The 24,488-nt window shown below is 43.1% G+C and overlaps 1 long non-coding RNA gene across 1 annotated transcript; it reads right to left on the bottom strand.

Moving 5' to 3' along the window:
* Window positions 1-5,147: 5,147 nt before the first annotated feature.
* Window positions 5,148-10,852, bottom strand: LOC140639325 (uncharacterized). The gene is made up of 3 exons (XR_012036073.1): window positions 9,278-10,852; window positions 8,362-8,561; window positions 5,148-7,427 (listed from the first exon to the last, which is right to left on the bottom strand). It is a non-coding gene; the product is annotated as an uncharacterized lncRNA (long non-coding RNA).
* Window positions 10,853-24,488: the final 13,636 nt, after the last annotated feature.

The following is a 24,488-nucleotide window of genomic DNA, read 5'->3' as shown; positions in this document are numbered from 1 at the left end:
GAGAAATGTCTGTTCATCTCTTCTGCCGATTTCTTCACTGGATTACTTGTTTTGGTTGCTGAGTTCCATAAGGGTTTTATAGATCTTGGATACTAGCCTTTTATCTCCTATGTCATTTGCAAATGCCTTCTCCCATTTTGTAGGTTGTTTCTTAGTTTTATGGACTGTTTCCTTTGCTTTTTATCTTGATGAAGTCCCAATAGTTCAGTTTTGCTTTTGTTTCCCTTGGCATTACAGACATGTCTTGCATAAGTTGCTATGGCCAAGGTCAAAGAGGTTGTTGCCTGTGTTTTCCTCTAGGATTGTGATGGATTCCTATTTCACCTTTAGGTCTTTCATCCATTTTGAGTTTATCTTTGTGTGTGGTATAAGACAATGGTCCAGTTGAGTTCTTCTGCATGTGGCTGTCCAATTTGTTGAAGAGACTATCCTTTTTCCAGAGGATATTCTTTTCTGCTTTGTTGAAGATTACTTGACAATAGAGTTTAGGGTTCATTTCTGGGTTCTCTATTCCATTCCTTGATCAATGTGTCTGTTTTTGTGCCATACGATAACATTTTGATGATGACAGCTTTGTCTATGACATGCAGAAAAAACCTTAGGCAAAATACAGCCTGAAGTCCAGACATTGTAATATAACCAGCTTTTGATTTATTTTTCAACATTCCTATGGCGAATTGGGGTCTTTTCCGGTTCCATGCAAATCTTAGAAATATTTGTTTCTGATCTGTGAAAAATGTCAATGGTATTTTGATAAGGACTACTTCGAAAGTGTACATTGCCCTAGGTTGCATGGACATTTTCACAATATTGATACTTCAAATCCAAGAATATGGAATGTTAATGAATCTCTTGCTCTTCCACAATTTCTTTTATAGGTGTTCTGTGGTTTTTAGTTACAGATCCTTTACCTCTTTCATTATGTTAATTCCTAGGTATTTTAGTTTCCGGTGCAATTGTAAATAGGATCAGCCCTTAATTCCTCTTTCTTCTATATCATTTTTGTGTCTAGAAATAAAGCAGATTTCTGTACATTGATTTTTTTTATCCTGCCACATTGCTGAAATGTATTCATATATTCAATATGAATCCTAGCACAGTTGCAAACTCTTTTTTTTCCACATAAAGTATCATGTCATCTGAGGAAAATGAGATGTTGACTTCTTCCTTGCCAGTTTGAATGCCTTTATAATTGTTTGCATTTATTTGGAGTTGGTTGTGATCCGCCAATTTCATTTATGATTTTGTTTGGATTCTTTATCTTTTCTTTGATAAGTCCTATGAGAGCTTTCTCAATCTCATGAATTCTTCCTAAGTAGAGGCCGGCTTGCCCTAGTGCTGAGATATACTGTTAGTCTAGGGGTCCAATGGCACATGGTTAGCCTGCTATCCAGGAGCCTGCTTGGCCTAGCCATGTCTGGGTTGTGTAACCGCAAGTCCAAAATCATAAGGTGAGCCCACTTACCAGGGGCCTGAGTACAGCTGAGCTATGATGTTGGCTCCAGGTCCAAGAATAATGCTGATCCCACTGTGCAGGTGCCTCATTTTCTCAATGATGAGCTGGGATGCAGGGCTCATGAGGAACTCTGCAAACCCAGTGTACCCTGGACCCCCTTGCCTTATTCTGGGCGCAGCTGGAGACTGGTGGTATGAGGGTTTCTGGTCCATTCAGTGTTTGCCCTGAGGCACCTGGGGCACCTGGGTTCAGCGGGTTCCCAATATGAGGGATCCTGGTAGGTGCTCTGTTCTGGGGACTGCATTTCTCCATGTCCTGCTGTGTTCGAGGATTTGTTGTTTGTGGGCTCCTGGTCAGCCAGGGATCTGGATGATCTGTTTGTCCACTACTGAGCTGGGGCAGGCAGCTTGTGGTCTGAGGGCCCGTGTTCCAATGACCCCCACCGTGTCCAGTGATGTGGTGACTCCTTCTCCCAGGACTTATTTGTTTCGTAATACTGCTTCTTTCCCAGGTGCCTGGAGGCACTTCAGACATTGTACACATGGGAGTGGACTGGAAGATTAGGGGATTCATGTGCCCTGTGCTGATCTGGTTTGGAGAGCTCAAGAGAAGCAGTTAGTGCCCTGGGCTCCTCTGGACATAGACTCACAGCTTTCCTGTGCTGAGCCTGGTGCTGTCCCCAGAGGTGTGGGAGAGGCTTTTCTCATCTGCCTGAGTATCCATGGTACCGATTCCCAGTGTCCCACTCCCACAGGCCACATGGGAATATGTCCATGAGCAGCCAGGAAAAACTCACAGTGGGAAAAGGAACAGGAGTTGCCTGCTGTGGGTTCGTGGACTCTCAGGACCACAGAGGGGGATGAAGAGAGGTGCAAACATGCAGGTGGAGCCCAAAGTTTTGACGAAAGGCCTGGGGCAGGTGATGGGACGGGGGCTTGCCATGGGCAGGGCCAGAAAACAGGGAAGCAAACTAGAGGGAGAGCAGGGAGATCTGTGGATGAAGTGCCATCTCTGTCATCACGGGGGTCTGCATGATTGCCATGCTTTAATATCAGCCCAGGTGCATCAGTGTGTCCTTCTGTGATGTCACCGCCATGCCGCAGCCAATCAGGCAGGCTCTCAGTGTGGCCTGATTCAGGTGGCCAATCACCGTGCAGCTTAGGTGGCCAATATCAGACAGCTTTCTCAGTGACTCTCCTGATATCGTTGCCTAGTAACCATGTTTAAATGGAAAACAGAAGAGGTGGGGGCAAGATGGTGGAAGAGTAGGGTCCCCAAGTCACCTTTCCCTACCCAATTACCTACATAACTTTTATATCATCTTGAAAACCTAGGAATTCGGCCTGAGATTTAAAGAGAGAATAGCTGGAATGCTACAGTAGAAAAGAGTTCATGCTTGCATAATATATAACTTCTTTTTAGCCACCCTGCACTGAGCAAAATGACTAGAATGAAAACCTCTCCTTAAAAGAAAGAATCAGAAACAGCCCTCTCCCCCAAAGAGTTGCAAATTTTGTATTACAACTCAGTGTTAGAAAGCTGATTCACAAGCACAGTTATAAAGCTACTGGTGGATCTAGAAAAAACCATAAAGGATTCAAGACACTTCATGACTGCAGAATTTAGATCTAATCAGGCCAAAATTAAAATCAATTAAATGAGATGCAATCCAAACTAGAGGTCAGAACGATGAGAGTGAATGTTGTAGAAGAATGAGTGACATAGAAGAAAGTTGATGTCAAGGAGGGAAACTGAGGAAACAAAGAGAAAAATGACTAAAAGATCATGAGGATAGGCTAATGGAAATAAAGGACAGCCTCAGAAGGGAAATCTACGTTTCCCTGGGGTCCCGAGGGTGCCGAAAGGGACAGAAGCCCAGAATATGTATTTGAACAAATCATAGCTGAAAACTTCCCTAAATTGGGGAGGGAACATGCCTTCAGATCCAGGAAATAGAGAGTTCCCACCCCAATATCAATGATCTATATTCATCATCAGGGTGTTGAATGGTATTCACTGATTATAGGGGGGGGATCACTCTATCTCCAGGATCTGCATGCCTGATTCCTTCTCCAAGTTAGGGAAGTTCTCAGCTATGATTTCTTCAAATACACTTTCTGGTCCTCTGTTCCTTTCAGCACCCTCTGGAACCCCTTTTAAACATAGATTTTTCCTTCTGAGGTTATCATTTATTTCCCTTAACCTTTCCTCATGGTCTTTTGATTTTCTCTATATCCTCTGTTTCAATCCTTGCCATCACCTGTCTTCTATGTCACTCACTTGTTCTTCTACCTCATTAACCCCATCGTTAGGACCTCCAGTTTGGATTGCATCTCATTCAATTGATTTTTAATTTCTGCCTGATTAGATCTATATTCTGCAGTCATGAGGTCTCTTGAGTCCTTTATGCTTTTTTCTAGAGCCACCAGTAGCTTTATAATAGCGCTTCGGAATTGGCTTTCTGACATTGAATGTAATCCAAAATTTGTAACTCTGTGGGAGTGAGGACTGTTTCTGATTCTGTCTTTTGAGGTGAGGTTTTCCTTCTAGGCATTTTGCTCTGTGCAGAGGGGCTGAAAAAAATTTGTATAGGGAAAAGGAGAAAAAGAGAGATGAGAAAAAGTAAAGAAAAAGAAAAAATCAAAAACAAAAGAGAAAAAAAGAAAAAAAAAAGAGAGAAGAAAAGAAAAAAGAGGAAAAAAAAGGGGGGGGAAGCAAACAGAAATCAAAAAACAAAAAACAAAAAAACCAAGGGGGGGTGTCCTCTGATTCGGTATACTGTAAATCCCTCAACTTCCCCTGGAACTTTCAAGTGCTGGTTGGTTAATAATTTGTTTCTCCCCTGTCTGTCTAGCTGGTCTTCTGGGGGAGGGGCCGCTGTGCTGATTTTTCGGTGTTAGCACTTGGGGGCCTGGTTCCAGGCTCAGTGAACGATGTTTAAGCTGTGAGGCTCATTGGGGGTTGTTTATCCTGTGAGGCCCCAGGAGGAACAGCAACAGTAGAGGCGGCCAGCTCTGGAGCCCTGGAATCAGCTCCTGCAGTAACTACGGAGATCTCAGTCTCCAGGGGCCTGGATGCTCTGGGGGCGGGGCCGCTGATCTGCTCAGCTTGGGGCAGGAGTGTCCTTGCTGTTCTGGGCCCTCCTGGCTTCTTCCTGTGCCCGGGGGAGCGCCGGATCCTGGGCTGTGTCTGCCGCGCCCTGTGCTCCTGGGCCTGCACTGTCGGATTCACACTCCTGGCTGCGCAGCCCCTTCTGCGTGGAGCTTCTGCCAGAGCTGCCTCCCAGCTGCTCCAGGGGCCGCGCAGCCACCTACCTGCGGAGCTTTTGCCGGAGCCGCTTCTGAGCTGCTCCAGAGTGCAGCTTGGGGCGCTGCAGCCCTTTAGGGAGCTCGGCGGCAGGTGTGGCACTCTCTCACTGGGGCCCAAGTGCTCTGTTAGTGTCCCTGGGAGTCTGAGGTCATCCCCGCCCTCCTGGGATCCTGCTCTAACTCCCTGAGAGCACCTTCCTGTCTGGGAAAATTAGTGAAACTCCTGCTTCTCCAGGCCAGGCTCTACTATCCTAGGGACACTTGCTGTGGCCTTAGCCCAGCTCCTCACGGGTCCCCTCCCCTTGGATGCCTTTTCTGAGGTCGTTAAGCACATTCACGTTCAGAGCTACAATTTAAAGATATGTATTTAGTGTCATCATGATTCCTATTCCATCCCTGATTTGGGGGATTGTTCCCCTGGACTTCCTCTATTACAGAATCCCCATTAGTATTTCTTGCAGAGCTGGCTTCGTGGTCACATATTCTTTCAGTTTCTGCCTATCTTGGCAGCTCTTTATCTCTCCTTCTGTTCTGAATGAGAGCCTTGCTGGATACAGTATTCTTGGCTGCATGTTCTTCTCATTTAGGACCCTAAATATATATCCTGCCAGCCCTTTCTGGCCTGCCAGGTCTCTGTGGAGAGGTCTGCTGTTATGCTAATACTTTTCCCCATAAAATTTAGAGATTTCTGGTCTCTTGCTGCTTTAGGGATCTTCTCTTTGTCTTTCGAATTTGCAAGTTTCCCTATTAAATGTCGAGATGTTGAGTGGCTTCTATTGATTTTTGGGGTGTCTCTCTATTTCCGGGTCTGAATGCCTGTTCCCTCCCCAAATTAGGTATGTTTTCAGCTATGCTTTGTTCAAATATGTATTCTGGATCTCTGTTCCTTTTGGCATCCTCTAGAACCCCCTTTAAACATAGATTTTTCCTTCTGAGGTTATCATTTATTTCCCTTAACCTTAACCTTAACCTCATGGTCTTTTGATTTTCTCTATTTCCTCTGCTTGCTTTCTTGCCATCAACCTGTCTTCTATGTCACTCACTCATTCTTCTACCTCATTAACCTCATCATTAGGACCTCCAGTTTGGATTGCATCTCATTCAATTGATTTTTAATTTCAGCATGATTAGATCTATATTCTGCAGTCATGAACTCTCTTGAGTCCTTTATGATTTTTTCTAGAGCTTCATAATAGTGCTTCTGAATTGGCTTTCTGACATTGAATTGTAATCCAAATTTTGTAAGTCTGTGGGAGTGAGAATGGTTTCTGGTTATTTCTTTTTAAGGTGAGATTTTCCTTTTAGGCATTATGCGCTGTGCAGAGTGGCCAAAAACTATTAGTATTGGGAAAAGGAGAAAAAGAGAGGAGATAGAAGGAAACAAAAAGAAAAAAAGAAAAAAAGAGAAGAAAAGAAAACTAGAGAACAAAACGAGAGGGGGAGGAAACAGAAATCAAAAAACAAACAAAACAAAACAAAAAAAAGGGGTGGAGTATCCTCTGATTTTTGTATACTGTAAATCCCTTGACTTCCCCTGGAACTTTCAAGTGCTGGTTGGTCAATAATTTGTTTCTCCCCCTGTCCCTCTAGTTGGTCTTCTGTGGGAGGGGCCTTCTGTGCTCATTTTCAGGTGTTAGCACTTGGGGGAGCTGCTCAGCCCCCAGTCTGTTGCAGGGCTCAGTGAAAGATGTTTAAGCTGTTTATATGGTGAGGCCACTGTGAGGCTCAGTGGGGGTTGTTTACCCTGTGAGGACCCAGGAGGGACAACAACAGTGGCAGCGGCCAGCTCTGGAGCCCTGGATTCAGCTCCTGCGGTAACAACGGAGCTCTCAGTCTCCAAGGGCCTGGATGCTCTGGGGGCAGGGCCACTGATCTGCTCAGCTTGGAGCAGGAGTGTCCTTGCTGTCCTGTGCCCTCCTGGCTTCTGCCTGTCCCCGGGGGAGTGCAGTATCCTGGGCTGGGTCCCCGGCGCCCTGTGCTTCCAGGGCCTGCGCTGTCGGATTCGCGCTCCCCGTGCAGCCCCTTCTGCACGGAGCCTCTGCTGGAGCCGCTCCTGAGCTGCTCCAGGGGCCGTGCAGTCCCCTCCCCGCGAAGCCTTTGTCGGAGCCGCTTCTGAGTGTGGGGCGCTCTCCCTGGGGCACAGGTGCTCTGTTAGTGTCCCTGGGAGTCTGAGGTCATCCCCGCCCTCCTGGGATCCTGCTCTAACTACCTCAGAGCGCTTTCCTGTCCAGGAAGAATGGTGAAACTCCTGCTTCTCCAGGCCAGGCTCCCCTGTCCTAGGGACAGTCGCCCCAGCCTTAGCCGGTTCCTCGGGGAGCCCCTCCCCCTTGGATGCCTTTTGTTTATTTCTTTGTTCTCCATCTTCCTACCTCGATAGAAGCGTGAACTCTCCTCCAGTTTGGATTCCATCACATTCAATTGATTTTTAATTTTGGCCTGATTAGATCTATATTCTGCAGTCATGAAATCTCTTGAATCCTTCATGCTTTTTCCAGAGTCACCGGGAGCTTTATACTTGTGCTTCTGCATTGGCATTCTGACATTGAATTCTAACCCAATTTCTGTAATTCTGTGGGAGACAGGACTGTTTTTGATTGTTTCTTTGGGGTGAGTTCTCCCTTCAAGTCACGATGCTCAGTGCAGAGTGGCTAAAACAAGTTGTACTGGAAAAAGGAAGGAAAAAAAGAAAAAAAATCCAAATTAAAAAAAAATAACAAGTATGGGTATCCTCTGATTCTATATATACTGTAAGTCCCTTGACTTCCCCTGGAGCTTTCCAGCGCTGCTTGGTCAAGAACTTGCTCTTCTTGTTTCCTTCCAGGTGATCTTCTGGGGGAGGGGCTCTTTTTATATTGTCAGGTGTGTGCCCCGGGGAGCTACCCCGCTCCCTGTCAGGGGCACGGCTCAGTGGGAGTTGTTTATCCTGTGAGACCCATGCTTCCTGGCGGTCCCGCTCCCTCCCATGTACAATGTGACTTAGGGGGGAGCAACAACACTGGCAACGGGCAGCTCTTAACCACTGGCGTCAGCTCACGCAGTAACTCCTGCAGATCCCAGTCCACCAGAGACTAAATCCTCCGGATGTGGGGAGCACTGACCTGCACAGTTTGGGGGTGCCTGGCAATAGCAGTGTCCTCGCTGTCCTGTGTCCTCCCGGCACCCACATGTCCCAAGGGGATTGCCGGATCCTGGGCTGTGCCCCCGGCGCCCAGGACTCTGGGGCCTGCGCCACTGGAATTGCTCTCCCAGGGCCAAGCATCCCCCTCCTCGCCATGCAGCTGCTGGAGCTGCCACCTGAGCTACTCCTGGAGCCCACAGGGCATGCGATCCAGCCCTTTTCAGAGCTCGGCCAATGGTGTGTGGCGCGCTGTCCCCACTTCCTCTGTTAGTGACCCTGGAGACCTGAGGTCTCCACTGCCTCTCGTGGGATCCTGCCTGAGTTCCCTGTGAGCGCCTTTCTATCCCGAAGGTTGGTAAAGTTCCTGATTCTCCTGCTCTTTGCTTTCCTGTCCTGGAGTCTCTCCTGCCTGGCGTTAGCCCAGATGCCTGTATGGGTTCTCCCCCACTGGAGTTTATTTATTTTTTCCGTCATCCTACCTTGATAGAAGTGCAAACTCTTCTCACTGTAGCCTTCCAGCTGTTCTCCCTTTAAATCTCAGGGCGAATTCGTAGGTTTTCAGGATGGTTTGAAAGTTATCTAGTTAGGTCGGTGGGGACAGGTGATTTCGGGTTCCTACTGTTCCACCATCTTGCTGACAGCCTTGTGTCTCATTATTTTGGTTTCCCATTTTCCCATTCTATTTATACAAAGGAGAAAAAATGAGTGGGAAATATCAGAAAGGGAGACAGAACATGAGAGACTCCTAACTCTGGGAATCGAACGAGAGGTGGTAAAAAGTGAGGTGGGCGGTGGGGGGGTGACAGGGAGACGGGCACATAGGGGTGCGCAGGATGGGAAGAGCACTGGATGTTATTTTATATGTTGGCACATTGAACACCAATAAAAAATACATTTAAAAAGAATTTTTAAAAAAGAAGATGCACTTGCAGTGCCAGCTGGCTGCCAATTTCTTGCAGGCTTCGACAAGGTTCTCCAGAGGGCTATAAATCTGCTTTTAATATATGATGCTGTTTCTCCCATAGCGCACATTCACAGGTGCAGAAGTCAGGGCCTGTAACTGGAAGTGCTACTACTCACTATAACCCTTCATGATCTACTTGCAAAATGTTTACTTTCTGTTCCCACGACTTTATATTCTGCTGGCCTAGAGGTCTCAGTTACAAAGAGAGACACAAAAACAATCCCACTGATCTGGAAATTGAAACTGCTGCCTGGCCACTTTGAGCTCTTCATGCCTCTGAATCAATAGGCAAGGAAGGAAGTTACTATGCTGGCGGGGTGATTAACCCCAAATACCTGGGAGAAATTGGACGAACTCCAACAAGGAGGTTAAGAAGAGCATGTGTGAAAATCAGAGGATCACTTAACACATCTTTTAATATTTAATATTACCTTCATGTTTTCATTTTCATTTCCTTCCATGTATTTTTTTTATACTTTAATTTCCCTGTTCACACATTCATTATGAGCAGGAGGATATTTTTAACCCCCATGTAATTCTGGCCCTTTATCTGATATGTCATTTGCAAATGTCTTCTCCCATTCTATAGGTTGTCTTTTAGTTTTGTTGACTGTATCTTTTGCTGTGCAAAAGCTTCCTATCTTGATGAAGTCCAAATAGACCATTTTTGTTTCTCCGTCTCTTGCCTTCATGGATGTATCTTGCAAGACGCTACTGTGGTCAAGTTCAAAAAGGGTGTTGCCTGTGTTGTCCTCTAGGATATTGATGGAGTCTCGTCTCACAATGAGATCTTTCATCCATTTTGAGTTTCTCTTTGTGTATGGTGCAAGAGAGTGGTCTAGTTTCATTCTTCTGCATGTGGATGTCCAATTTCCCCAGCACCATTTATTGAAGAGACTGTATTTTCCAGTGGAGAGTTTTTCCTCCTTTATCAAATATTATTAGTTGACCGTAAATTTGAGGGTCCACTTCTGGATTCTCTATTCTGTTCCATTGATCTATGTGTCTGTTTTTGGGCCGGTACCACACTGTCTTGATGACCACAGCTTTGTAGTACAACCTGAAATCTGGCATTGTGATGCCCCCAGCTATGGATTTCTTTTTAATATTCCCCTGGCTATTCAGGGTCTTTGCTGATTCCATGCAAATCTTAAAATAATTGGTTCCAACTCTCTGAAGAAAGTCCATGGTATTTTGATAGGGATCCAGTGTCTGGGTGACTCACATGCCCAGGGGCACCAGGGTTAAGAGGGTTCCCAGTCTGAGGGATCCTGGTAGGTGCTGTTCTGGGGACTGAATTTCTCCATGTCCTGCTGTGTTCGAGGGTTTGTGGTGTATGGACGCCCAATCAGCCAGGGATCTGGAGCATCCATTTGTCCACTACTGAGCTGGGGCAGGCAGCTCGTGGTCTGAGGGCCCGTGTTCCAATGACCCCCACCGTGTCCAGTGACGTGGTGACTCCTTGCCCCAGGACTTACTTGTTTCATACCCTTCTCTGCCGGGTGCCTGGAGGCACTGCAAACACTGTACACATGGGGGTGGAGTGGAGGTTTAGGGCATTCATGTGCCCTGTACTGAGCTGGGTTGGGGAGCTCTAGATAAGCAGTGAGTGCCCTGGGTTCCCTCAGAACGGGGACTCACAACTTTCCTGTGTTGAGCTCCGAGTTGACCCCAGGGGTGTCAGGGAGGCATTTCCCCTCTGCCTGAGTATCCATGGTACCGATTCCCAGTGTCCCGCTCCCACAGTCCACATGGGAATATTTCCGTGAGCAGCCAGGCCAACCTCTCCGTGGGAAATGGGAGCAGGAGTCGCCTGCTGTGGGTTCGTGGACTCTCAGGACCACAGAGGGGGATGAATGGATGTGCAAACATGCAGATGGAGCCCAAAGTCTTGGCGAGAGGACTGGGGCAGGAGGGTGGTCCAGGGGTTTGCCATGGGCATGGGCAGAAAACAGGGCAGACAACCTGAGGGAGGGAGATCTGTGGCTGAAGTGCCATCATGGGCATCTGCACGGTTGTCATGCTTTTATATCAACCCAGGTGCATCAGAGTGCCCCTCTGTGATGTCACCGCCATGCCGTGGCCAATCATGCACGCTCTCGGAGGGGCCTGGTTCAGGTGGCCAATCACCATGCAGCTCAGGTGGCCAATGTCAGATGGCTTTCTCCTTGACCCTCCTGATACCGTTGCCTGGAGACAATTTTAAACGGAAAACAGAGTAGGAGGGGGGAAGATGGCGGAAGTGTAGGGTCCCCAAGTCACCTGTCCCCACCAAATCACCTAAGTTTCAAATCCTCCTGAAAACCTACGAATTTGGCCTGAGATTTAAAGAGAGAGGGATCCCTGGGTGGCGCAGCGGTTTGGCGCCTGCCTTTGGCCCAGGGCGCGATCCTGGAGACCCGGGATCGAATCCCACATCGGGCTCCCAGTGCATGGAGCCTGCTTCTCCCTCTGCCTGTGTCTCTGCCTCTCTCTCTCTCTCTCTCTCTGTAACTATCATAAATAAATAAAAATTAAAAAAAAAAAGAGAGACCAGCTGGAACGCTACAGTGAAAAGAGTTCACGCTTCTATCACGTTAGGAAGACAGAGCAGAGGAAGAAAGAAAGAAACAAAAGGCATCCAAGTGGGAGGGGCCCCGCGAGGACCCGGGCTAAGGCCATGGCGAGTGTCCCCAGGACAGGAAAGCCCCATTCTGGAGAAGCAGGGGTTTCACCAATCTTCCCAGGAGTTGGAGCAGGATCCCAGGAGGGGCGGGGATGCCCTCAGCCTCCCTGGGACACTAACAGAACACCACGGCTGAGCTCCCTAAAAGACTGCAGCGTGCATCTGGGGGGGTGGGTGTCTGGGACTAGCTTGGAGGCGGCTCAGGCAGCGGCTCCGCTGGGAGGGAGCTGCGCGGCCTGGGCGCAGCTCGGAAACGGCTCAGAAAGAGGCTCTGTATAGGTGGCTGCACTGCCCTGTGAAATGCTGAGAAGGTCTCCTGCAGAGGCTCCACATGGAGGGGCTGTGCGCCCTGGAGCGTCCTACAGCTCAGGCCTGGGAGCACAGTGCGCCGGGGACTCAGCCCAAGGTGCGGCACTCCCCCCGGGACAGGCAGAAGCCAGGAAGGCTCAGGACAGCAAGGACACTCTTGCTGCCCGGTGGCCCCGAGCTGGGCAGATCAGCGGCCCCTGCCCCCAGAGCATCCAGGCTTCTGCAGACTGCAAACTTCATAGCTACTGCGGGAGCTTAGTCCAGGGCTCCAGATCTGGCCGCCTCTACTGTTGTTGTTCCTCCTGGGGCCTCACAGGATAAACAACCCCCACTGAACCTCACAGTGGACTCAACGGATAGAGGTTAAACATCTTTCACTGAGCCCTGCACCAGGGAGGGGGCTGAGCAGCTCCCCCAAGTGCTAAAACCTGAAAATCAGCACAGCAGGCCTCTCCCAGAGAAGACCAGTTAGATGGACAGTGAAAAAGAAATTATTGACCAAGAAGGACTAGAAAGTTCCAGGAGAAGCTGAGGAATTTACAGTATACACAATCAGAGGAGACTCCCCATATTTTTTTTTTTAATTTGGTTTTCTTCCCCCCCTTTTCTTTCTATTATTCTATTCTTTTTTTCCTTCTTTTCTTCTTTTTATTCTTTTTCTTCTTTCTTTTTCTTCTTTCTCTTCTCTCTTTTTCTGATTTTCCCAATACAAATTGTTTTTGGCCATTTTGCACTGAGTAAAATGACTAGAAGGAAAAACTCACCTCAAAAAAGAATCAGAAACAGCTCTTTCTCCTACAGAGTTACAAAATTTGAATTACAATTCAATGTCAGAAAGCCAATTCTGATGCACAATTATAAAGCTACTGGTGGCTCTCAAAAAAGCATGAAGGACTCAAGAGACTTCATGACTGCAGAATTTAGATCTAATCAGGCCGAAATTAAAAACAATTAAATGAGATGCAATCCAAACTAGAGGTCCTAAGGATGAGGGTTAACGACGTACAATAACAATGAGTGACATAGAGCACAAGTTGATGGGAAGGAGGGTAACTGGGGAATAAAGAGAAAACGACTAAAAGGTCATGAGGATAGGGTAAGGGAAAAAATAACAGCTCAGAAAGAAAAATGTACATTTATCTGGTGTTACCGAGGGTACCAAAAGGGACAGATGTCCCGAATATGTATTTGAACAAACCATAGCTGAAAACTTCCCTAAATTGGGGAGGGAAACAGGCATTCATATCCTGGAAATAGATAGATCCCACCCGAATATCAATAGAAACCACTCTACACCTGGACATTTAATAGTGAAACTTGTAAATTCGATAGATAAAGAGAATTTCCTTAAAGCAGCAAGAGACAAGTAATCTCTAAATTTTATGGGGAGAAGTATTAGCATAACAGTAGACCCCTCCAAGGGTCCTGGCAGGCCAGAAAGGGCTTGCAGGATATATTCAGGGTCCTAAATGAGAAGAACATGCAGCCAAGAATACTGTATCCAGCAAGGCTCTCATTCAGAATAGAAGGAGAGATAAAGAGCTTCCAAGATAGGCAGAAACCGAAAGAATATGTGACCCTGAAGCCAGCAGTGCAAGAAATACTAAGGGGGATTCTGTAATAGAGGAAGTTCAAGGGAACAATCCACAAAAACAGGGACTGAATAGGTATGCTGACACTAAATACATATCTTTCAATAGTAACTCTGCGTATTAAAGTATCTTGCTCTTAGACTACATTAATATTTGAATGATAAAAATACACAAATCAGTTTTATTCCAAGTTAATATTCCTTAAGTTAAACCATATCCATACTCAACAAATTTATAACAACATATTTTTAAAACATGCTACTATAATGTGCTAATGTAACCATTTCTTATGGGCCACTGAATGATAAATACATTCAAAAAAGAAAGCAAGGGCACTTTAAAAGATGAAAGACTTGCAAATTTCTGTTTGAAAACGTTAAGCATATTACTTTAAGATATGTAACATATCTTAAACATGTAAAAGAACATGTAAAAGAGTTCAACTGTATAAATCACTTAATATACTATGCAAGGTAATCAAAAGAAGCCCCAGACTAATACAAGAAAGTTATTAATATATATTTATAAGTATTATGTTTACATTTGTCATTTATTAGGTAATGTAGTAAGTTATGTTTCTATGATGCTGTATTTGTTTTAAAGTGGATAGCTTTCAACTCTCAGATAACAAGAAAAACAAGTAGAAAAACATACTGTTTTTATACAATCATAAATCTAGTCAGAGATATTCTACTGGTAAATCTTTCTTTCTTATTTGTATTTCTATAGCCTATGGCTAAATGGATTTTTCACTTTTGGTTTAGACAATGTGGAAATAGGTCAGGTAACAGGACTTTCCCTTGTTAGATCTCCCATGTACGTCTGTACATAGGCTCAGAGTCAGATCATACACACACTTTCTGGAATAAAAAAATATGGATCCACTGAAGGATTCATAACTATTAGACCTGGGCTTCACTCAGAACATCTGTGCCCTCCTGGGAGAGTGTCCTTAACATAGTTCTGGTCCTAGTGCTTTCTTGCAAGCTGCAATTAGGAGGGCTGTCTTACTTCTACTAAAAATGCACACTCCAAACGTAGCCTGTGGCAGCCTGAGGGATGGTAACAGAGGATGCAAAGCAGAGAGTGTACCTTGCTTGGAAGTGTGGCTTCTGCTTATTTGCTGACCCCAAGTCCTGGAACTTGCCAGCACCAGTCTTTAAATTCTGTTATTTTGGGGCACCTGGGTGGCTCAGTGTTTGAGCATATATCTGCCTTTGGCTCAGGTTGTGATCCCAGGGTCCAGGGATGGCATCTCACATCAAGCTCCCCGCAGGGAGCCTATTTCTCCCTTTGCCTATGTCTCTGCCTCTCTCTGTGTATGTTTCTTATGAATAAATAAATAAAAACCTTAAAAAATGCCACAATTTGAAGTACCAAGCTCTTCTACAAAACAGTATATAAAAACTGGAAATTGCAGAAAGTGTTTCTGGCACTTACATGAAAGAAACTTACAGAAATGTCCTTGAGAGAGAAAAAATTATCAGGGATATTAAATAATGAATAAACAAAAATGGGGATGAAACCTTGTATTCATGGCTCTACATGAAGATAAAACTGAAATGCTTCTATGTATTAATATAAAGCAATAACATAATAAACTGTTTAATATGATGGATGATGTTGCTTTGCTGAAAGTCAACTACAGGTATTAGGTATACAGTAGAAGATGTAGCTCCTGATACTGTCCTCTAAGATTAGTTTAGACATTGAACTGTACAGAAATTTGGGTGAGGGAGGTAATGTATGAGACCCTTACAGTTGATTTATGTTTGCTCTGGAGGCTGAGGGAATGGAAAGAAATTAATGTAAATGATAATTTCAGAGGAGATTCTGGGTTCCTGGCTGTATGTATGGTATGTAAAAAGGAGGAATCTCAACTACTCTTAAATTTTGAGAAACTTTTTTAATACATTTAAATCCTGGGCAAAAGGAGTGCTTTTGTTGTAGAGTTACCAACAGTAAGAAGATCAGAGTGAGTCATGGCATAGGCTGAATGTTAGTTGATCCATTTAGGGCAAACTTGTCCCAACTGTGTTTTATAAAAGGCCAAAGCACAAAAGAAAACAAGTGTTCTATTGGTTCATCCTGGTGTAAAGTTGACTATCAAATTATTTATCAACATTTATCTGATTTAGTGAATGAGCCTATTCAAGAAAGTCTAGTATTGGAAAAGAAAGTATTTTTGTAGAAAGGCCATTCGTTGACCTTTACCATTTTTGAGAAGTTTCCATTGACCTACTTCAACTATTTGGGGGCAGCAAGTTGACCCTCGACAATTTCTTACCATGAAATTAAACATATTATCCCCCAAAATGTGATTTGTGTGGTGAAGTTTAAAATCTGGAATTTATTTATGCTCCAGGATTTCACCCAGTTGCTCCAACAAAAAGTTTTCACTCAGACTACCTCTAGTGTTTTGGGAAGGCTGATGACTTCTAATACATGGGGTGACTCAAGGGATATGTCCCTTTACTGTACTCTGCTTTAATTGAAGAAGGAACCTACCAAACATTTAAACTGCCAAGAGTTTCCTAGGAGACCACCTTTCCTTCTGATATTGTGTCTAAACTGTATGATTTGCATACAGCTTCCAAAGTAATATACAATTTTCTGGATTTAAAAAAGATATTCTTTCCTTTGGTTAAGAAAACAAAATACTTTATTATTTATGTTTTCTGTTTTATGCCATCAAAAGCAAAGCAACACACTGGCAAGCATATCTACAGTTATTTATAGATCATCTAGAAATAATATTAGGAATTCATGTTTCTGAAATGGAAATAAATACCCTATAAACTTAATGGAAATGTGATTACCCAGGAAAAGTTATAATACATCGAATATTGATTTTGTACTCCTGAATACCACTGGGCAACTATATTAAACACTAATCTCAAGATATATTGTATGAAATGAAGTGAATTGACTCTGAGTGTAGTTGCCCTTTAAAACCTCTGTGTTAGCTTACGGAAAGTCCTGGAAACATACTGTCTGTGATCCGATGTTTCCAGAGAGCTAATAACAAATAGACTCTGGAGAAAAAATAAAATAAAAATGGGGAGGGGCTCACTTAGAAATCTGTGTATAAATACTAAGAAAGGTTAAAATTAGGCATGGACAAAATAGAACTTATCTCTAAAGAGAATAAAAACCAATGATGATTGGTTTATATGACTATAGAGGGTTAAGACTAATAGGATGCTCCTTCTTTTTTAGAGTCTTTCCCTCTTGACTAATAATACCACCCTGGACTTTCTAAGAGACTGATGTGTTGCCTAAAAAGAATGCTGAAATGGAGTCTCATTCCTGTGTGGCAGATAGGTTTCAGTCACTTCATCTGTGAACTGTAAATTAATAACGATAATAAAAAAATAACAACCACCACCACCATACAGGGTCATTGGGGGAATTAAGAAAGAATATATACTATGAACTGAATTTTATCTCCCCTCCTCCCCTCCCTAATGAATATGTTGAAGCCCTAACCCCCAATGTCACTATATCTGGAGACAGGGCCTTTAGGGAGGTAATGTTTAAATGTGATCATAAGGGTAAGACTCTGATCTTGATAGGATTAGTCCTTATAGGAAGAGATACCTGAGACCTTGCTCTCTCTCTGCCATATGAGGACAAGTGAGAAGACAGCCATCAGCAAGCCGGGAAGATACCATCCTGCTGGACCTTGATCCTGGACTTCCAGCCTCCAGAACAGAGAAAATAAGTTTCTGCTGCTCACAGCACCAGTCTGCGGCCTGAGCTGAGTAATACAATAAGTTAGGGTATCAAGGGTAGGGTCCATGTTAGACTTGCTCATATTTTTTAAAAGATTTTTTCTATCCATTCATTTGAGAGAGAGCAAGGAAGAGCACAAGAAAGGGGGGAGGTTCAGAGGGAGAGGGAGACACAGACTCCATGGACTCAGGGCTCGATCCCAGGACCCAGAGATCGTGTCTGAACCAGAGGGAGATGTTTAACTGACCGAGTCACCCAGGCATTCCTAGATTTGCTCATTTTGTAATCCCAGGGCATTTTCAGTGCCTATTACATAGTAGGTGCTCAAAAAGTCTTTACTGAATAAACAAATCTATAATTGAATCCAAAATACAAAAGTTAGTCAACAGATAAGCATCTGAATTCTCTTTGAGTAGAACTGGTTTCAGATGCATTCTCTGGCTTGTTTATGGCTTGTTTATTAGATTGTATATGGGCAGCATGGACATTCAGTGTAGAGCCAATCCCAGGTTCTTCTTCCCTTTCTATCTGCCCCTTTACGTTTTTCCTCCATTTGACTATGTAGGTGTTCAGAGAATGCAGCTTGGGATCCAGACTGCCTGGGCCCAAGTCCTGGCTCTACCTCTCGTGGCCTTAGGCAAGGTGGTTAACTACCCCATGTGCCAATAACAGCATGTGTAAAAATGGTGATAATTATAGTACCTACGAGGAGGTTGCTGTGGGAATTAAACTGATACATGTCATGCTTAGAAAATAAATAGTGAGCTCTCATCACTCATAGTTATCAATTATTCTTAAACCTACTTTAACCAGAGATCTAATATCTCCTTCCTTTTGTACCTTCAACCTCTATACTGGCTCCTTCCCAGCGACATTTATATATGAACAAATCTCCCGATTTAGAAGATAAAAAATTCTCCCTTGACCCTTTACCTCTCTTTGCCTACAGGCCAGTCCTTTCCCTCTACTTTTATATTTTTTTAAAGATTTATTTATTTGAGAGAGAGAGAAAGACATGTGGATAGGGTGGGGGCGGGGAGAAGGGGCAGAGGACAGGGGAGTGGGACAGACTTCCACTCAGCAGGGAGTCCTCTGTGGAGGACTCTGTGGACTCTGCTCCACATGGGGCTCAATCTCCCCACCCTCCCCTCCCAGGAGATCATGACTTGAGCCGAAACCAGGAGCCAGAGGCTTAGTGGACAGAGCCACCCAGGTGCCCCCACAGCCATTTTTCAGACCAGTCACATATGCCACTATCATCATTTTCCCAAGTTGCAACACTCAGTATATTTCAGTTTCACATCTCAGATCCTTGCCTACGCTTCCTCTTCCTGAATATCTTGGAATACAATGGTCATTGATTCTGTTCTTAATTTGCTTTCATTTCAAGTTGAATTTAATGATACTGAACACATCCTCCTTCTCTCTTCTGTTGTCTGCCAAACCACATTCTCTGGACCACCTGCTTATCTGACCATTTATCCCTGCATCTCTTGCAGACTTCGTCTTATCACTTGCTCTGGGAGGTCCTCAAGGCTCTGAGTCTACAGTCACTTCTCAGCCAACTGCATCTCCTGCTTCTCTCCTTCTCCTTGCATCTAATCACCACACAGTGTCTGCTGGGTCTCTTACGTGTCTCTCAGATGTAATATGCTAGTCCATTTCCACCATCAATCCTGGCCCAGCCCAGCATCCATCTCTCACTTTTTTTAAAGATTCATTCATTCATTCATTCATTCATTCATGAGAAACATACAGAGAGAGGCAGAGACACAGGCAGAGGGAGAAACAGGCTCCCTGCAGCGAACCCGATGTGGGACTTGATCCAGGGACCCCGGGATCACAACCTGAGCCGAAGGCAGATGCTCAACCACTGAGCCACCCAGGTGCCCCTCTCACTTTTTTGTATAATAGCCCCGTAGCTGGCTTTTTCTATTTCTCATCTTGTCCTCTCTCAGTTTCCTTTCAAAAATGCAAAGAGGATCAGTCTGTTTGAACTCTCTAAGTAACTTGTCAACACCCTTAGGAAATGGTTCTCCTACTCTAATGTGCCAGGAAGGCTGCAGGACCTGCTCACTCACCCTTCTATACTACTCTCTCTTAATCTACACTCCATGGGCTTTGAGTTACTCAGTGTCTGATACTCACTCTTGCCAGGACCTTTAGCATCCTGGACCCTCTTTGTAGAATTTTGCCACCATGTTCTTCAGTCTAGGTGGCGGTCTGTTATTTCTCCTCCAATAGCACCTTTCTCTGACATAAAATTTTGTTTTAAAATCTGTATCTTTGCTCCATGAGGAGAAGAATTATCTATGTCTCCTTTGGCTTTTAACACATAATACACATTTAAATATTTGTTGAACAGGTGAGTGAATAAACCCTCCTCAATTTTCCTTATGCTCATTTTTAATCCTTTGGTTCAAATGCTTTGCTCCGTATGATGGTAAATTTTATGTCTTAACTGGATGGAGCCAAGGATGCCTGAATATTTCATCAAATGTTCTGAATATTTCAGTGAAGATATTTCTGGCTGACATATAGTATATAAACATATATATTTAAAGATTTTATTTTATTCCTGAGAGACTCACAGAGAGACAAAGACATACGCAGAGGGAGAAGCTCCCCCCTGCAGGGAGCCTGATGCAGAACTCGATCCCAGGATCCCGGGATCATGATCTGAGCAGATGCTCAGTGACTGAGCCACCCAAGTGCCCCGAGTTTAATATTTAAATCAATAGATGAGGTAAAACAGATTGTCCTTCCTAATGTGGGTGGGCCTCATGCAATCGCTGAAGTCCTGAATAGAACAAAAAGACTGACCATCTCTGAATAAAAGGAAATTCTTCCTGCCTTATTGCCTTCTAGCTGGGACATTGGTATTTTCTTGCCTTCAGACTCCAATTGAAGCATCAGCTCTTCCTGTCTTGAGACTGCCAGTCTTGAATTGAAGGTGCACTATTGTTTCTCATGGTTCTTAGGTCTTTGGGCTCAGACTAGAACTTGCACCATTGGCCCTGCTGGGTCTCCAGCTTGTAGACTCACCCCACAGGTCTCAGGACTTGTCAGCTTCCATAATTGTGTGAGTCAATTCCTTATAATAAGCCTCTCTTTGTATATCTCTATCTATCTCTGTATCTATCTATCACAATATCTGTCTACCTATACATATATATCTCCTATTGGTTCTGTTTCTCTGAAGAATCCTGACTAATACAATCTGTCAATAATATTTGGAGTTGGAAATATACCAAGAAGTGATCAGATACATAGATAATAAACATAAATGTTTACCACCTGTCACTAGCAGCAATTTTCTAAATATAACTAATTTTGAATTTTGTTTTTCTTTTTTATTCAAAAATTGCCAAAATCCAGAAAGTCATCAGCAAAAAAAACAACAAAAATCAAGACAGGTATCAGTAAGCTGCAAACTGAGCAAGACAGTCTTTAGGGAAGTGACATGTAGTAATACTTATACCACCAACTAGTTCATTTGCACGTCGGTTTTTTAAAATTCATATTTCCAAAATAACATTTCAAAGGGTATTTAGGTTCTATAAATAGCTTACAAATTTTAATCTATAATGTAGCTAAAATCTCTTATAGAGTTCTGCACCTGACAAAAGAAGTTGCTGAACAGATGAGGGAAGGAGAGGAGAGACTAAGCAAATTCCACATAATTCTAGGCATGTGGTGAGTCTCGTGTATGTTCCATAAATTAATGTCCTGTGTGGCCATGTGGCCATGTGGCACATTCCTAATTCCTGCTTCCACTATTGAATTGTCTGACATGAAAGCTCAGATAAGTTCATCATCAGCAACAAAATTTGAGTACGGCTCTGTGCTAGGTTCTTTCCTAACTGTGGAGAAAACATAAAGAATGACAAATGCTCATTCTCAAAATGAGAGTAGGAAAATCAGAGGAATGAAGGAAATGAAGAGTGAATTCAATGGTCGATTCTCTGTTCTTCACTCAACTTGCCTTCATTTCTCTATCATTCACTTCAAGCCAATTCATGGAGTATGGGAATAGAACAGATCCATGCCAATTATTTTTATACGAATGTGCATATACACAAAGTGATCACGGGCTTAACAGCAGTTTACAAGAGACTTGGAGTGTTTGGAGAAATAAAAGTTCAATTGAAACAATTGAAGTGGGGGGGAACCTGGGGTGCACAGTCAGTTGAACATCAGTCAGACTCTTGGTTTCAGTTCAGGTGGTGATCTCAGAATCTTGAGATCACAAGCCTGGCTCCATGCTCAGTGCAGAGTCTGCTTAGGACTCTCTCTTCCTCTCCCTCTGCCTCTCCCCTACCCCCAAGCTTGCTCCCTCTCTCAAATAAATAAATCTCCTTAAAAAAAAAAGAAAAGAAACAATCAAGTGGTCAGAGCTGCTAAAGAAGGTAATAGTGCTAAATGTTGTTCCCATTTGCAGAAATAAAGTGCCCTGATTGAAGTAGATAATAATTTTCTAATTGTACACTTTATTATCTATTGCTGAAAGATCTTGGATATTTCACCTGGAGTAAAACAATTAAGACACACTTGGAAACTTTCTTCAAACCTTTGGTCCTCTTTCGATGGGTGAAAACTTGGAAAATGTGTGAAAATTATAGATATCCCTTACTGTTAAGAACTTTCTAGCAACTAAAACAATAGAACAAAGAAATGATACTGACTCAGCTCTCTTGGCCTGCGAGAGCTGAGTAAGTATCATAATCTCATTGGATGTGATCAAGAAGAGAGTGGATGACACCTGTAAAAGAGGATCTAGAAAGAATTATTCTACTGTCTGGAAGTTAAATTAGATGACCTTTAGTTCTCTCCTCAAATTCTGAAACTCCATGGTTTTATTTATTTTTATTTCCCTAAGATTTAATTTTTTTAAAAATTAATCTCTACACCCAATGTGGGGCTCGAACTTACAACCCCAGATCAAGAGTCACATGCTCTACCAACTAAGCCAGCCGGGTGCCCCTGAAATACCATAATTTTAGGTTTTAGTAAGTTGTGGACTGTTTACTTGTACATTTGTAGAGACTTTAAAAGCACATTATTAAAACTTTTATAGTATGTCCAATCACATCATTACACATGCAAAAAAAAAAAAACAAAAACCTCAGAAAATTTGCTGAATAAATGTTAACATAATAAAGTACACATTTTGATACCTCACCAAACTAAGGGTGTACAGCATTTCATGAACTCAACATTTTCTTTTAATTCAAATCTTACATGATATAAAGACTTAGGGATCCCTGGGTGGTGCAGCGGTTTGGCGCCTGCCTTTGGCCCAGGACGCGATCCTGGAGACCCGGGATCGAATCCCATGTCGGGCTCCCGGTGCATGGAGCCTGCTTCTCCCTCTGCCTGTGTCTCTGCCTCTCTCTCTCTCTCTCTGTGTGACTATCATAAAAAAATAAAATAAAATATTTAAAAAAAATAAAAAAAGAAAATTGAAAAAAAAAAAGACTTAGAAAAGCATTCATAATCTGAATTATTTTACATAGAAAGATAATCCATGGGCTCTCTAAAGCTACTGAATACTATCCTTTTCATTATATCTCCTATTAATGCCTTTATTATTCTTTTGTTTCTGTTTTGTTTGTTGAAAATATCCTCATTACAAGTAAGAACAATGATAAATTTTGTTAAATATTTGCTTTTGAGTACTTAGGATCTGAGTACTTGCTCTGATGTACTCCAGGGAATTTTCTTATTTATTTTATCTTCCTGTCCATTCATTGTTTCTAATAAAAGGTTAAGACTAAAATAGTTCTCCCTCAGAAATGTACAACAGCATATTTAATTTTGCTTTAGTATCTAAAAGTTAGTGGGTAATCAAAATGAGATGATGTAAACTTTCTACATATTCTTCTCAATACCATTTTTCTCCAACAACAACTACCTTTCAAATATTTAAAGTTCTGAATCTGAGATCCTGTGAAACAAGTCTTATTTTCATCATGGATCTTAATAATACGTTAATAAAGTATCTCAGATATAACCTAAATGTCTGTTGGAATCCCATCAAAAGTGGAGCTAGCTTTCCCTTTAATATATAATTCTCTTTTTCCGATTGGCATCTTTCATCCTTCCTGGCTAGCTACTTGCTTCTGTGACACCTGTGGCCTCTCAATTCCTTTCTTAATGCAGCTGTTTAGGCCTGCCAGAGGAAACTATCAGGAAAGTCCCCCAGTTGACATTCTGTAGGTAGCCCTGAGAAGCAACCAAAAGCTTCTCCTGGGTCCAGTCACATTGAGACTCCAGCAACCCAAGCAGGGTCCCTACCATTTAACCTTCAACTCCTCTATCTACAGCCAATGTTTCTTTTTTCCTCTTTCTCTGAAGTAATGTCAATTACTCTCAAAGTTCTCAAAGCCTTGCTGCTAGACTCAGTGAATGAAGGCATCATTTGGAAAGATGTAAGACCATACGTATCATGATAAAAGAATGAAACACTGATTTTTTAATGACAAGAAAAGAGTGCCTTATAAAACGTTTCATTGCAATACACAAGCAATGTATTAAGCAATACATTAGCAATGTGCAACACACAAGATATGTTAGCTCCTGAAAGCCTTGAAAAGCCTTTTCCTTCACTGACAGAGAGTGGGTTTTATCAGCTCAGCTGTTGATAGCTTTCCCTTCATTTAGTCTTTGCATGAAAAACATAATTAATACTGCCTTGAACAGTCCAAGCTGAGTTGAGAAATCATCTGTCAGAGATGTCATGTCAATAATTCCTGCCTGGGATGGAACTGGTTGTTAACCAGTTTAACCAGCTTTCTTTCAAACCTGGACTCTCCTTAATAATGGTAAAAATTCATTTTTTCCAAATGGGAAAGTTGGTCCATGTGACGTTTGGATTCTAATGGAATCATTAAAAGATGAAAATCAAGTCTTTCTGTATGTCAAAGACCAGTCCCTCACTCCCACCCTTTCTTTCTTTCTCTTTCCCTCTAAGGGGAAAAGAGAAAGAAAGACCATTTCTGCAAAGAGAATTTCAGAATTAAGGGGAAAAGTCTCTAAATTTATGTTCTCTTTATATTAAGAGAAAAAGTCTCTAGGGAAAAATTCGCTACACTCATCCCAGTTTAATTTACAATTGGGTTGCTAGTGTCTAGAAGCCACTGCCTCTGTGGTGGTTTCATACCTCAATGTTAAAAATCAGAATGAGGCAAATTCTAGTGAATAGAAGTCCGCACAAACAATTGCTGCTTTTGTTGGTTCCTCTGGTACCAAGTCTAAGAATAGAAAGAAAAAAAAAAACCTGGCAACACAACAACATCATCTTTTACAGCCATCTTTCTCTTCAGCATAAACTGAAGCATG

This window comes from Canis lupus, chromosome 9, assembly GCF_048164855.1.
Source record: "Canis lupus baileyi chromosome 9, mCanLup2.hap1, whole genome shotgun sequence".
Lineage (NCBI taxonomy): Eukaryota > Metazoa > Chordata > Mammalia > Carnivora > Canidae > Canis > Canis lupus.
This window is presented reverse-complemented; position numbering and strand designations above follow the sequence as displayed.